The 9534-nt window shown below is 38.1% G+C and overlaps 1 long non-coding RNA gene across 1 annotated transcript; it reads right to left on the minus strand.

Moving 5' to 3' along the window:
- Positions 1 to 8394: 8394 nt before the first annotated feature.
- On the minus strand, positions 8395 to 9320 carry LOC123987854. Its single transcript, XR_006829494.1, has 3 exons — positions 8894 to 9320; positions 8617 to 8781; positions 8395 to 8517 (listed from the first exon to the last, which is right to left on the minus strand). It is a non-coding gene; the product is annotated as an uncharacterized LOC123987854 (long non-coding RNA).
- Positions 9321 to 9534: the final 214 nt, after the last annotated feature.

Genomic DNA, 9534 nt, shown 5'->3' on the forward strand with positions numbered 1-9534 from the left:
ATCGGAGTCTCAACGGAGGCTCTAGAATACGAACGAAGTGACTTGGTCGGAAGACCGACAAGAAGTGTCCTGTGTTTTGATGGTTTTGTCTCTAGTTTCTATTTTCCCTCTCCCGGGTCTCAAGAACGGTCAGTTAGGAACTGCAGCGAACTAGCCGAACCCAACAGCCGCGATGCACATGGGAGCCCTTTGGTTTGGAAGGATCGGTTGTACCCCAGGCAATAAATGAATGTATGCTTTTATGGTCAAGGTGACCGTTGGTGCCTGGGACCGACAACTGGACTGCGTAGACACGTGCATCACACAGGGTCCGTCTAAGACCCGGAAGAGAAGAAGGTTTAGGCCTTTTGTTTAGGCAGTGGAAATAAATGTTCCGAATTCATGGTTTTGGAACCTTCTAAGCCCTGGGTGGTAATTTCTTTAATACGTGATGAACTATCACTCCGGCCAGCTTAGGGTAGGTTTTAAAGAGTCATGATAAATATGACCGATCGTGTTTTCTAAGTTAGTGCAATAAACTGTGAAAGCTGCCATGCCGCGTAACACATTAAATTATTAATTATATCATTCTTATAGAATATTCTGGAAAACGTACGGCGTAGAATCGCCGAAAACCGTTAAATAGAGATGGAACACCAGGAGAGAGAGAGAGCATGATCTAGAGGATTTCGTCTGTACGCGCCCTTAACCAATTGCGACGCACGTGACGCTACCGTCACACGCTATGATTTGTTGGAATGTCCCCACGCAGGACATCGTCCTCGCGACGGACCCTTTTGGCCAGGATCGCGATCGATTCTGATCACTCTTCGTCGAACAATCGAGTAAGTCGTGACGGGAGCCCGTGCGTCTAGAGATAGAGTTGCCGATTTGTACTTGGTGTAATTTAGCTGCGCGGCAAGTTCTACATATTAGGCAGAGTGTCGCGAGGGTGAAATTCCGGATACGCGGCAAAGACTCAGTGACGCGCACTTTAAGCTTTCACACTATTAAAATTCTGTCTTTTCTCTTTCTTTTAATCCGTTGATCGCATAATTATCGTACTAAATTCATTCACGTTAAATATTCTATTGCCGAAAATCGTAATCGTCTTGTGTATCGTCTTGGTTAATTTTATTCGCAATAAAGGACAAACGGGTGCGCGACAAGTGGTAGTGCGACATCATTCTCTCAACTCTCTTGGTGTTCCAGATTTAACAGCGATTTTCAACGACTCAATAGCGACTTTCAAAGCGATTCACATCATATCTTGTATTCTACATTTTCACGGTAAGCCTGTCAATTACTAATTCGTCGAGCACGGCATTGTGATTCATTTTCGACAAGGCAAAACGGGCGATCTATTAAGCCTACGGGTTGTGAGAGTCTGTCCATTCTAGACCGTCTCGTTTTTCACGTTCAGGTACCGAATATATATTAATATATTAATATTCCGAATTTTGTTCTATCGCGATTTTGTGTGTGACGATTGTTTCGACTGCGATATTTTATCAGGGACGACCTGTAAAGCCCTTTCGGGGGTTGTGAGAGCCTCTCCATTCAGGTCGTTACCTTGCGGCTGGATACCGCCAATTTTTCCATTTTTTTTTTTTTCTATTTCGGATTACCGCCTATTTCTATTATATTTGGTCGAGCGAGTCATCTAACATAAATTTTCAACTACAAATCCGTTAAAATTATATTGGAAAGTCTCACTGTGAATCAAAGGAAGAATACCTTTTCTGATCAAAAGCACGTTTGTAAAATAGGTTAAGTATCTTTACCCTTGTTAACCAGTATAGTTCTAATTCATCTAACAAAAATTATCTGTATTTAACAGAATTTCTCAGTTTCATTCAATAGTCATTTTCAGTTCTGTATTAGCTTCAATAGTTTTGAATTATATTATTTTCTTGCACACTAAACAGTATTAACATTTCTTTCAATTTCCATTCCTGATATTATTTTACATTTCAAATCCACGCACGCCAACACAACGTTTCAAGGAGGGACCCGTACAGGACCCAGAACACTGACGAACCCAACGGAAATAAATTCTATCTAAAATTTCCGTCTTTTAAATTGTTCTGACCGTAGAGGACGCCAACGCGTCAAACGTGGTCAGGACTGGTGGCAGCGAGACCTTCCTCATCGCATTTTCAATCTTAATTAATTATAAAACAATATTCTTTTCTTTCTTTTTACGTTGCGCGCTCGCCTCGCGCGCCGCGCAACGTAACAAACTCTACTTTCAACAAGTACAAGAGATTCTGTGTTCATTTTTCATTTTTGTAGCACTGCAATGTATATTGTGGACAATTCATTTCTTACTTTATTAATATCTTATTCTGCAGGAATTTGAAAAGTGAAATTCAAATAATTAACAAATGAAAAATGTGTCTTTCTTTTGTTTCAAACTGTAAGTTCAGATTTTCTTCTATTTTTAATAGTTTACAGATTTTAGTACATTTTGTAATTAAAATGAGGGCTGGACTTCGTTTTGGGGGACCACAAATTTCTCGATGGAAAGTATCAAATCTTATAGTTTTTGACCTGAAACATTCGAAAATGCAAGTTAAATGTCCAGGAAACCAATAGTTTAAGAAATACAAGTGTATAAAGTTGTACGTTTTTAGTGACGTTTGACAGATTACAATGACGCCATGTTGCTTCTACCCATCTTCTGATTGGTCCGCAGGAAGGTTCGCGCATAAATTTGAAATCTGTTCATTTATTTCAGGTATCATTTGTTAACTCTATCAATTTTTTTATTCAACTGTTATATTCTTGGTAGCATTATTTTCACAATCAGTACCGTGTTTTATTGTTGCTGTGTTTTTTGTACGTTTTATTGATTTTTTTGTGTGTTTTTTCTATTTTTTATTTATTTTTTATATTTTTTGTGTTTTATCTTCTATTTATTTTTTGTGTGTTTATTCTATTTTTTATTTATTTTTTATATTTTTTGTGTTTTTTTCGTTATTTATATATAACAATGAGTACCATAAAGTATAACTTATGCAGGTATTTGAATTTTATGTGTTATTTTCTTTATACATTTTAATGTTCTGCATATTTTGTATGTATTATCTGGGTTTTTGTGAATTTTATTTAATATGATTTATGCAGCTTGCCCGCTTCGAAGGAATCGGCGGTTTCATGGGCCAGGGAGAAGGGACTTCTTCGTACTACTAAGAATTGTAGTACCCATCGACGGCCCATGAGGCTTTATGCAGGCGGGGAACACGGACTTGGCCGTTTCCGATGCCCTGCTGGCCGCGGTAACTGCAAGCAGTACGCGGCCACAGTCGATTCCTTCTTTCAGGATGTCCGTCTGCCGTTGCATAAGGCAATAAAGTAAATTTTCATTTGAAATCATTTGATTATTAATTTCAATTAAATTTATAATCGTTTCTTATATATATATATTTTTTTTAAGGCTTATGTACTGCTTCACATCTGACTTCTCCTACGAGGTTACCGCAACGGAGGTATTCGACGTAGGAGAAGATCAGGAAGTTTTATCAACGGACACGATTGCAGCGTGGTTCCGCTATTGTCGGGAGATGATAGTGGACCACGTTTGCAAAATGCAAGCGGGCAAGCCGAAATTAGGCGGGATCGATGAAGGAGGTTCTGCAATCGTTGTACAGGTAATTTTGATACTGTTTTTAATTAATTTTGTTATTATTCCTGTCTTCTACTACTGCACTTTAAATATTATTTCAGATCGATGAGGCCAAATTCGGCAAGCGAAAGTACAACCGTGGCCGTATCATCGACGGCCACTGGGTACTTGGCATGGTCGACACATCGACCAACGATTGCAGAATGGTTGTCGTTGAAAACCGGGAAGCGGCAACCTTGATCCCCCTAATTAAAGTAAATGTTGCTGCAGGCAGTGAGATCCATACGGACTCATTTAGGAGTTACATGGGTCTCGCTGCTGAAGGATTCACCCATAAGATGGTGAATCATAGCGTCGAATTTGTTGGTAATTATTTCAGTTTGGTTAGGCTATATTAGAATTTCCGGCCGCCGTAAGGCGGCCGGTCACATCGGTGTGATAATAAATAAATGTTTTGTGTATCTTTTAATTACAGCGCCTGATGGAACTCATACGCAACAAATCGAAGCTAACTGGCGACCGGCAAAGGATTGGATGCGTGGAAGAAGCCGCTTCCACGACGAAGACTTTGCCGATCGCCTGTGTGAGTATTTGTGGAGGAAATTCTGCAAATCTCACACAATTCATCTTATGGATTCCTTGATCGCAGCAATCAAGGAGCAATACGTTTTCGAATAAGGTAAGTTGAACTTAGTCACTTAAACGAACCAATCAGATGATGGGTAGAAACAATATGGCGTCATTCTAACCTCTGAAATGTCACTAAATACGTACATTTTTAAACACTTGTATTTCTTAAACTATTGGTTTCCTGGACTTTTAACTTGGATTTTCTAAAATTTCAGGTCAAAAACTACAAAAAAAAAAGGACCCCTTAATTTGTGGTCCCCCAAAACGAAGTTTTACCAAAATGAGTATATGTATAATTCTAAAAACATGGAATTTGATCAATATTCATAAATTTTGCAACGATCAAGATTCGTCATTAAAATTCCTGCAGAATAAAGAGCTAATTAAAAAAGAAATGAACTGTCCACAATGTGGAAATTTAATGAAATTAGTAGATAAATATTTGAACTGCAGACTGACTATCCCAGTCACTACTAATCCCATTAAAAGAAAAAATGTTTGTAATGTTAAAATATCAATAAAAAAAGAAACGTGGTTTTCAAAAACAAAAATGAATTATGTAATGGTACTAAAATTAACGTATATGCTTGTGTACAATTACAAACAACATTATATTATTAGAGAATTAAAATGAAATAAAAATACAGTGTCACAATGATCATATTTTGTACGGCAAGTGATGACAGAGTGGTTATGTCACTCCTACAAAATAATAGACGGTGAAGAGAAAATTATTAAAATCAAGTCCAAATTTGGCAAAATAAAATATCAAAAAGGACATTTTGTTGAAGGGTGTTTGGGGGAATAAAGACAGAGAATGGTAAAGTATTTTTAGAGCCCATTGAAAATAAGTATTCTACTACATTAATTGAAATTATAAAAAAATGGATTAGACATGGAACCACTATTATCTCTGGCAGTTGGAAACCATATGATATTTTAGAAAAAGCGGGATATGAATATCTAAAAGTCAATTATAGTGTAAATTTTAAAGATCCTGCAACAGCTGCTCATACCAATACTATAGAAAGTACTCTGCGGCACACCAAACATTTCTTACTTCAATACTGTCAGTTAATATTTATAACTTAACTCATTTTTTTTACGTGTTATCTTTTTTATAAGATGTAATACAATTGGTATTTGCTATTTCTAGCAAGAAGGATAACTTCATTGGATATTTGAGTCATTATATATTCACCAAAAATGTAAAAAAAAAAAACATTTAGATTTATTCAATGAAATTTTGTCAGAAATTGCGAAAATTTCATTTGATTCAAAAAACAATGAAAATATGCCCAATTTGGAAGACTCAGAATAAATACTTTTAATGTAATAAAATAATATTTCTACTTATTGATGTGTCGAAGTGTACTTAACCTCACTTTTTTATTGAAACTTTACGGTCCATTTTACATGAAAAAAATGCATTTCCGCAAGTAATGATGTACATATTCGTAATGTACTCAACAAAACGAATTTAATGACATATATCTCGTCAAAATCAGTGAACACATATGTAACCTACTTACTTTAACCGCGTTAACCATCTCACAATCATGTTGAGTACTTACAGCTTACAGTATCAAATTTCTCGCCGGTCCCTTTTCAGTTTGTATCTAGTAATTTGTAACCCGTTCTCTTGTGGTGACCACGGGTTACAGTAATCGTAATTTATTAACCTGGGTTACGGTGCCAGTTATGCACTGGTTAGAATCTTTGCGTATGTGGACTGAATGTACCGACAGTCATTTGTTTCTGTTCATAAATGTATAAAAATCACGAAAGCACACGAATTTCCGCAAAAAAAGACAAACACCTCAATAATGTACTCAAAAATACGAATTTAACGATGTATAACACGTCAAAATCGGTGAACGATCCATTTCCTAGGAATGTTCCAAATTTTAATATTTCTTAATAATTCTTACCTGAATTGATGCAACGATTCCGCCATTTCTGCATCAACGATCAGCAAACAAGTTTTATTCTAATTCTGTTGACATTTTCGAAAGTTGAGCTAATGCATTGTTTTTCAAATTTGTAATTTAAAATCACAGCACAGTACAAACACAATTTCACTAAGCTCATCATAGTTCGTTTTTACAGTTTACACCATTCACAATTCGATGGCACTTGAGTGACTGCTGTATGGAGCCAGTTATGCAAGAACTGTGGGAAGTGGGAAACAAATTTTTACCCTCTGCACGACGTCCCACCGGTTCCCCATCTTCAGTTGAGATTTAACATGATTAAGCATGTTTCTTCCATGTGGCTCTATGCACTGTCCCTTTGTAAGAAAGTGGTTAGACGGTCGTCTGCCTAAACCCTTGAACCGTCCACGTCGCGAATGAGGTACATATATACACGTACTGTAAAAATAAACTTCTTTTTATTATCTGAGGTTCGAATGTATCAACCGACGCTTTCGGTAGTCTGAACAACAATGGCGTTTCTTCTTCACTTCTTTTCCCTCGCCTCGGAAAGGCAAGGCTGCCACCTTTATTTTTGTTTCTAGGGAGAAAATGGGCGCGACTAGCGCTACTCCCTACACCTTCGTCTGTTTCTACCAGGGTTGGCCACGTATTATACGTGAGATATTACACAATGTATTATACATGGCATTCTACAGTATATTACGCTACTTAGTTTTATATGTATTATGTGGGGTACTAGGTCCCACGGGAAAGGAACGGTAAAACAGAGCGACACGAATTTACGATAAAAAATATGTTTTTTTATTGCACTGCACCTACGCCGTGTCTGCACTCTAAACGTTGTGCTTTTTGAATGCGTGGTACGCTTGCTTTTTTGCGTCTTGCTAATTGTACAGTGTTGCGAACCTCGCTTGTATGTATGTGTGTGATATCGTGTGAATTTAGCCACAAGCTTGTAATCACTAGCACTGAATGAAATGTAATATGGCGACGATGCCATAAGAGTATGACTGCAGCATGTCTGCATAATGTTATATCAATGCTCATAAATTAGGAGCCAAAATTCAAAGGAATGTACAGACAAAGGATAAGATACTGTAAAACTCTCAACACGGGTGATCGTGCTGGGAGAGAGTTGGAAATCCGGAGAAATAAGACTGTCACACTTGAAATTTCTAAAGAGCTAATTTATTGCGGGCTGTATCTAATTCGTTACTCGTAACGAAAATCATGTTGGTTCTTGAAACTGTCGAAGTCTCTTCGACATCCTGTTTATTTACAGAGGGTCGTAAATTCTCTTAAGGGTTGCCTTGGCTCGCTAGCGCGAGACCTTTTGTTGTCTTACGTTTTCTCTGGATCCCACGCTTTCTCTTAGCACGTGTGCACAGAATCGTTCTCGAGTCTTGGCGGAGCACCACCATCTTCCGCTCGCCCAAGGGTGGACCGAAGCCAGGGAGAGGGACCGCCTCCGCACAGGGATGGGCCCCACCACCATTGGACCAGGGATGATCTTGAGGGAGGATTCAGGATCCAGCGAGGAGGGGATGGCAGCCAACTTCGATCGAGGATCTTCACCGCCAAGCTCAGAACGATTCAAAGCTTCAACCCGCTTGCATACATTCTTTATAAAAAGATAAAGTCTAAATAATAAAGGAATAAAAACTATTATTTTACCTTTAATAATAAAGTGTACTTTATTAAAACCCGCGCCGCGAGCAGAGTGCTTTAGCGCTCCACGGGCACCTTACCCACGTAGCATATATCCAAAAATCCCTAGACACCTGAAATCCACGCGCAACAAATTGGTGACAGCGGTGGGATGTTTTAAAAAAGGGATTATTCAAAAAGGGATAAACTTTTAAAGGTGATAAATTTAAAACGGCATAATTTTAAAAAGTGTATTCAGTGTAATAACTGTAAATAACGCAAAACAAAACAAAGTGATTGTGTTAGACTTGTGTACGCTTTAATAATTTTGCCGGCTCGCGGGCGTGTGTTAAATAAATAACTGAACGTTTTACGAACTGCTTCATTGAGCTTTTATAATATAAGTGAACATTGTTAACATTAGTGCAACTTCTCCCTCTTGAGTTTTGGCACGGTTTCCTCAAGAGCGTAGGGTGAATACCGGAGACAGGTGATTTCGGCTGCCGTGCAAGCCATCCACCGGAATCACATGCACCTCGTTCACATCATCATTGGACCTCTCTTCAACTTGGAAACAGAGATCATCATCAAATCACAGAACCAGAGGATCTTCCCGTGATTCAAGGCCAACCGATATAACGGATAACCGACGGACGGAGTTTGGTGTTTGAAAATAGAAAACTCGTTAAGTGAAACCTAAACGTGATTTATTGCGAAGCGTTAGCCGATCGCCTTACCAAACTGTAAGTCTATCTTATAAGTAATTGGACTATAGAGTATTATTTTTATAATTACCGTTAGAAATAATTTGACAAAATGCCGCCGTATAAGTTAAAGTACATGCGCGCCAAAAGGAGTCGCAAAATCGGCCTGCGGGAAAATACATTTTTGGTAGAGGAGTTAAACATAGATTCATCAAATGCAGAATCTTCTTCATCTCCCGGGGCATCTTCTACCGATCTGCAATCGAAAGAATTAGGATTAGTTCCAATTCGACAACTACCCCAGGGGATTGATACAGTTATGACGGATAGTACTTCTATCCCCTTTAATAGCACAATAACTGATGTACCTTTGTCCTCAACTGTGGTTGCTGCTGCTGTTTCTAAAAATACTCCAATCTCTATAGAGTCATCTAGTACGCTTCCAGAGTCATATCTTCGTCTCTCTTTAGTGAAGGATTTGATACCTCAGTTTGATGGAAAATCTTGTTCTCTGACTGAATTCATTAAGGAGTGTCAATTAATTAATTCCAAAGTAAAGCCTGAGGATAGAGCTGGTCTTCTGTTCTTAATTCGTGGTAAAATCGGGGGACATGCAAAATTAGTACTTTCAAATCGCCGGGAACCAAGTACATTAGCTGAATTAATTGGATTACTTAAAAGGGCATACGTGCGTTCGTTTAATATGCATAGTATTAACGAGGAATTCATGGGATTAAAACAGGGAACTAACGATTCGGTAGAGGTTTTTGGATCGCGAGTAAGCAAAATATTAAATACCGGAATAGAAATAGCCAAGGACACATACAATTCTGAACAATTAAGCGGAGTTGTTGATTTATTGAACAATACAGCTATAGCTACATTCATTAACGGCCTTCGGAACGGAATGTTAAGAATAATGCTTAAAGACAAAAATAGTAAAGAAGTACCGGACCTTGAAGCTGTTATTGACATTGCGCGCAGATTAGAATCGGTAACGGTCGAAGGA

Source organism: Osmia bicornis, chromosome 1 (assembly GCF_907164935.1).
Source record: "Osmia bicornis bicornis chromosome 1, iOsmBic2.1, whole genome shotgun sequence".
Lineage (NCBI taxonomy): Eukaryota > Metazoa > Arthropoda > Insecta > Hymenoptera > Megachilidae > Osmia > Osmia bicornis.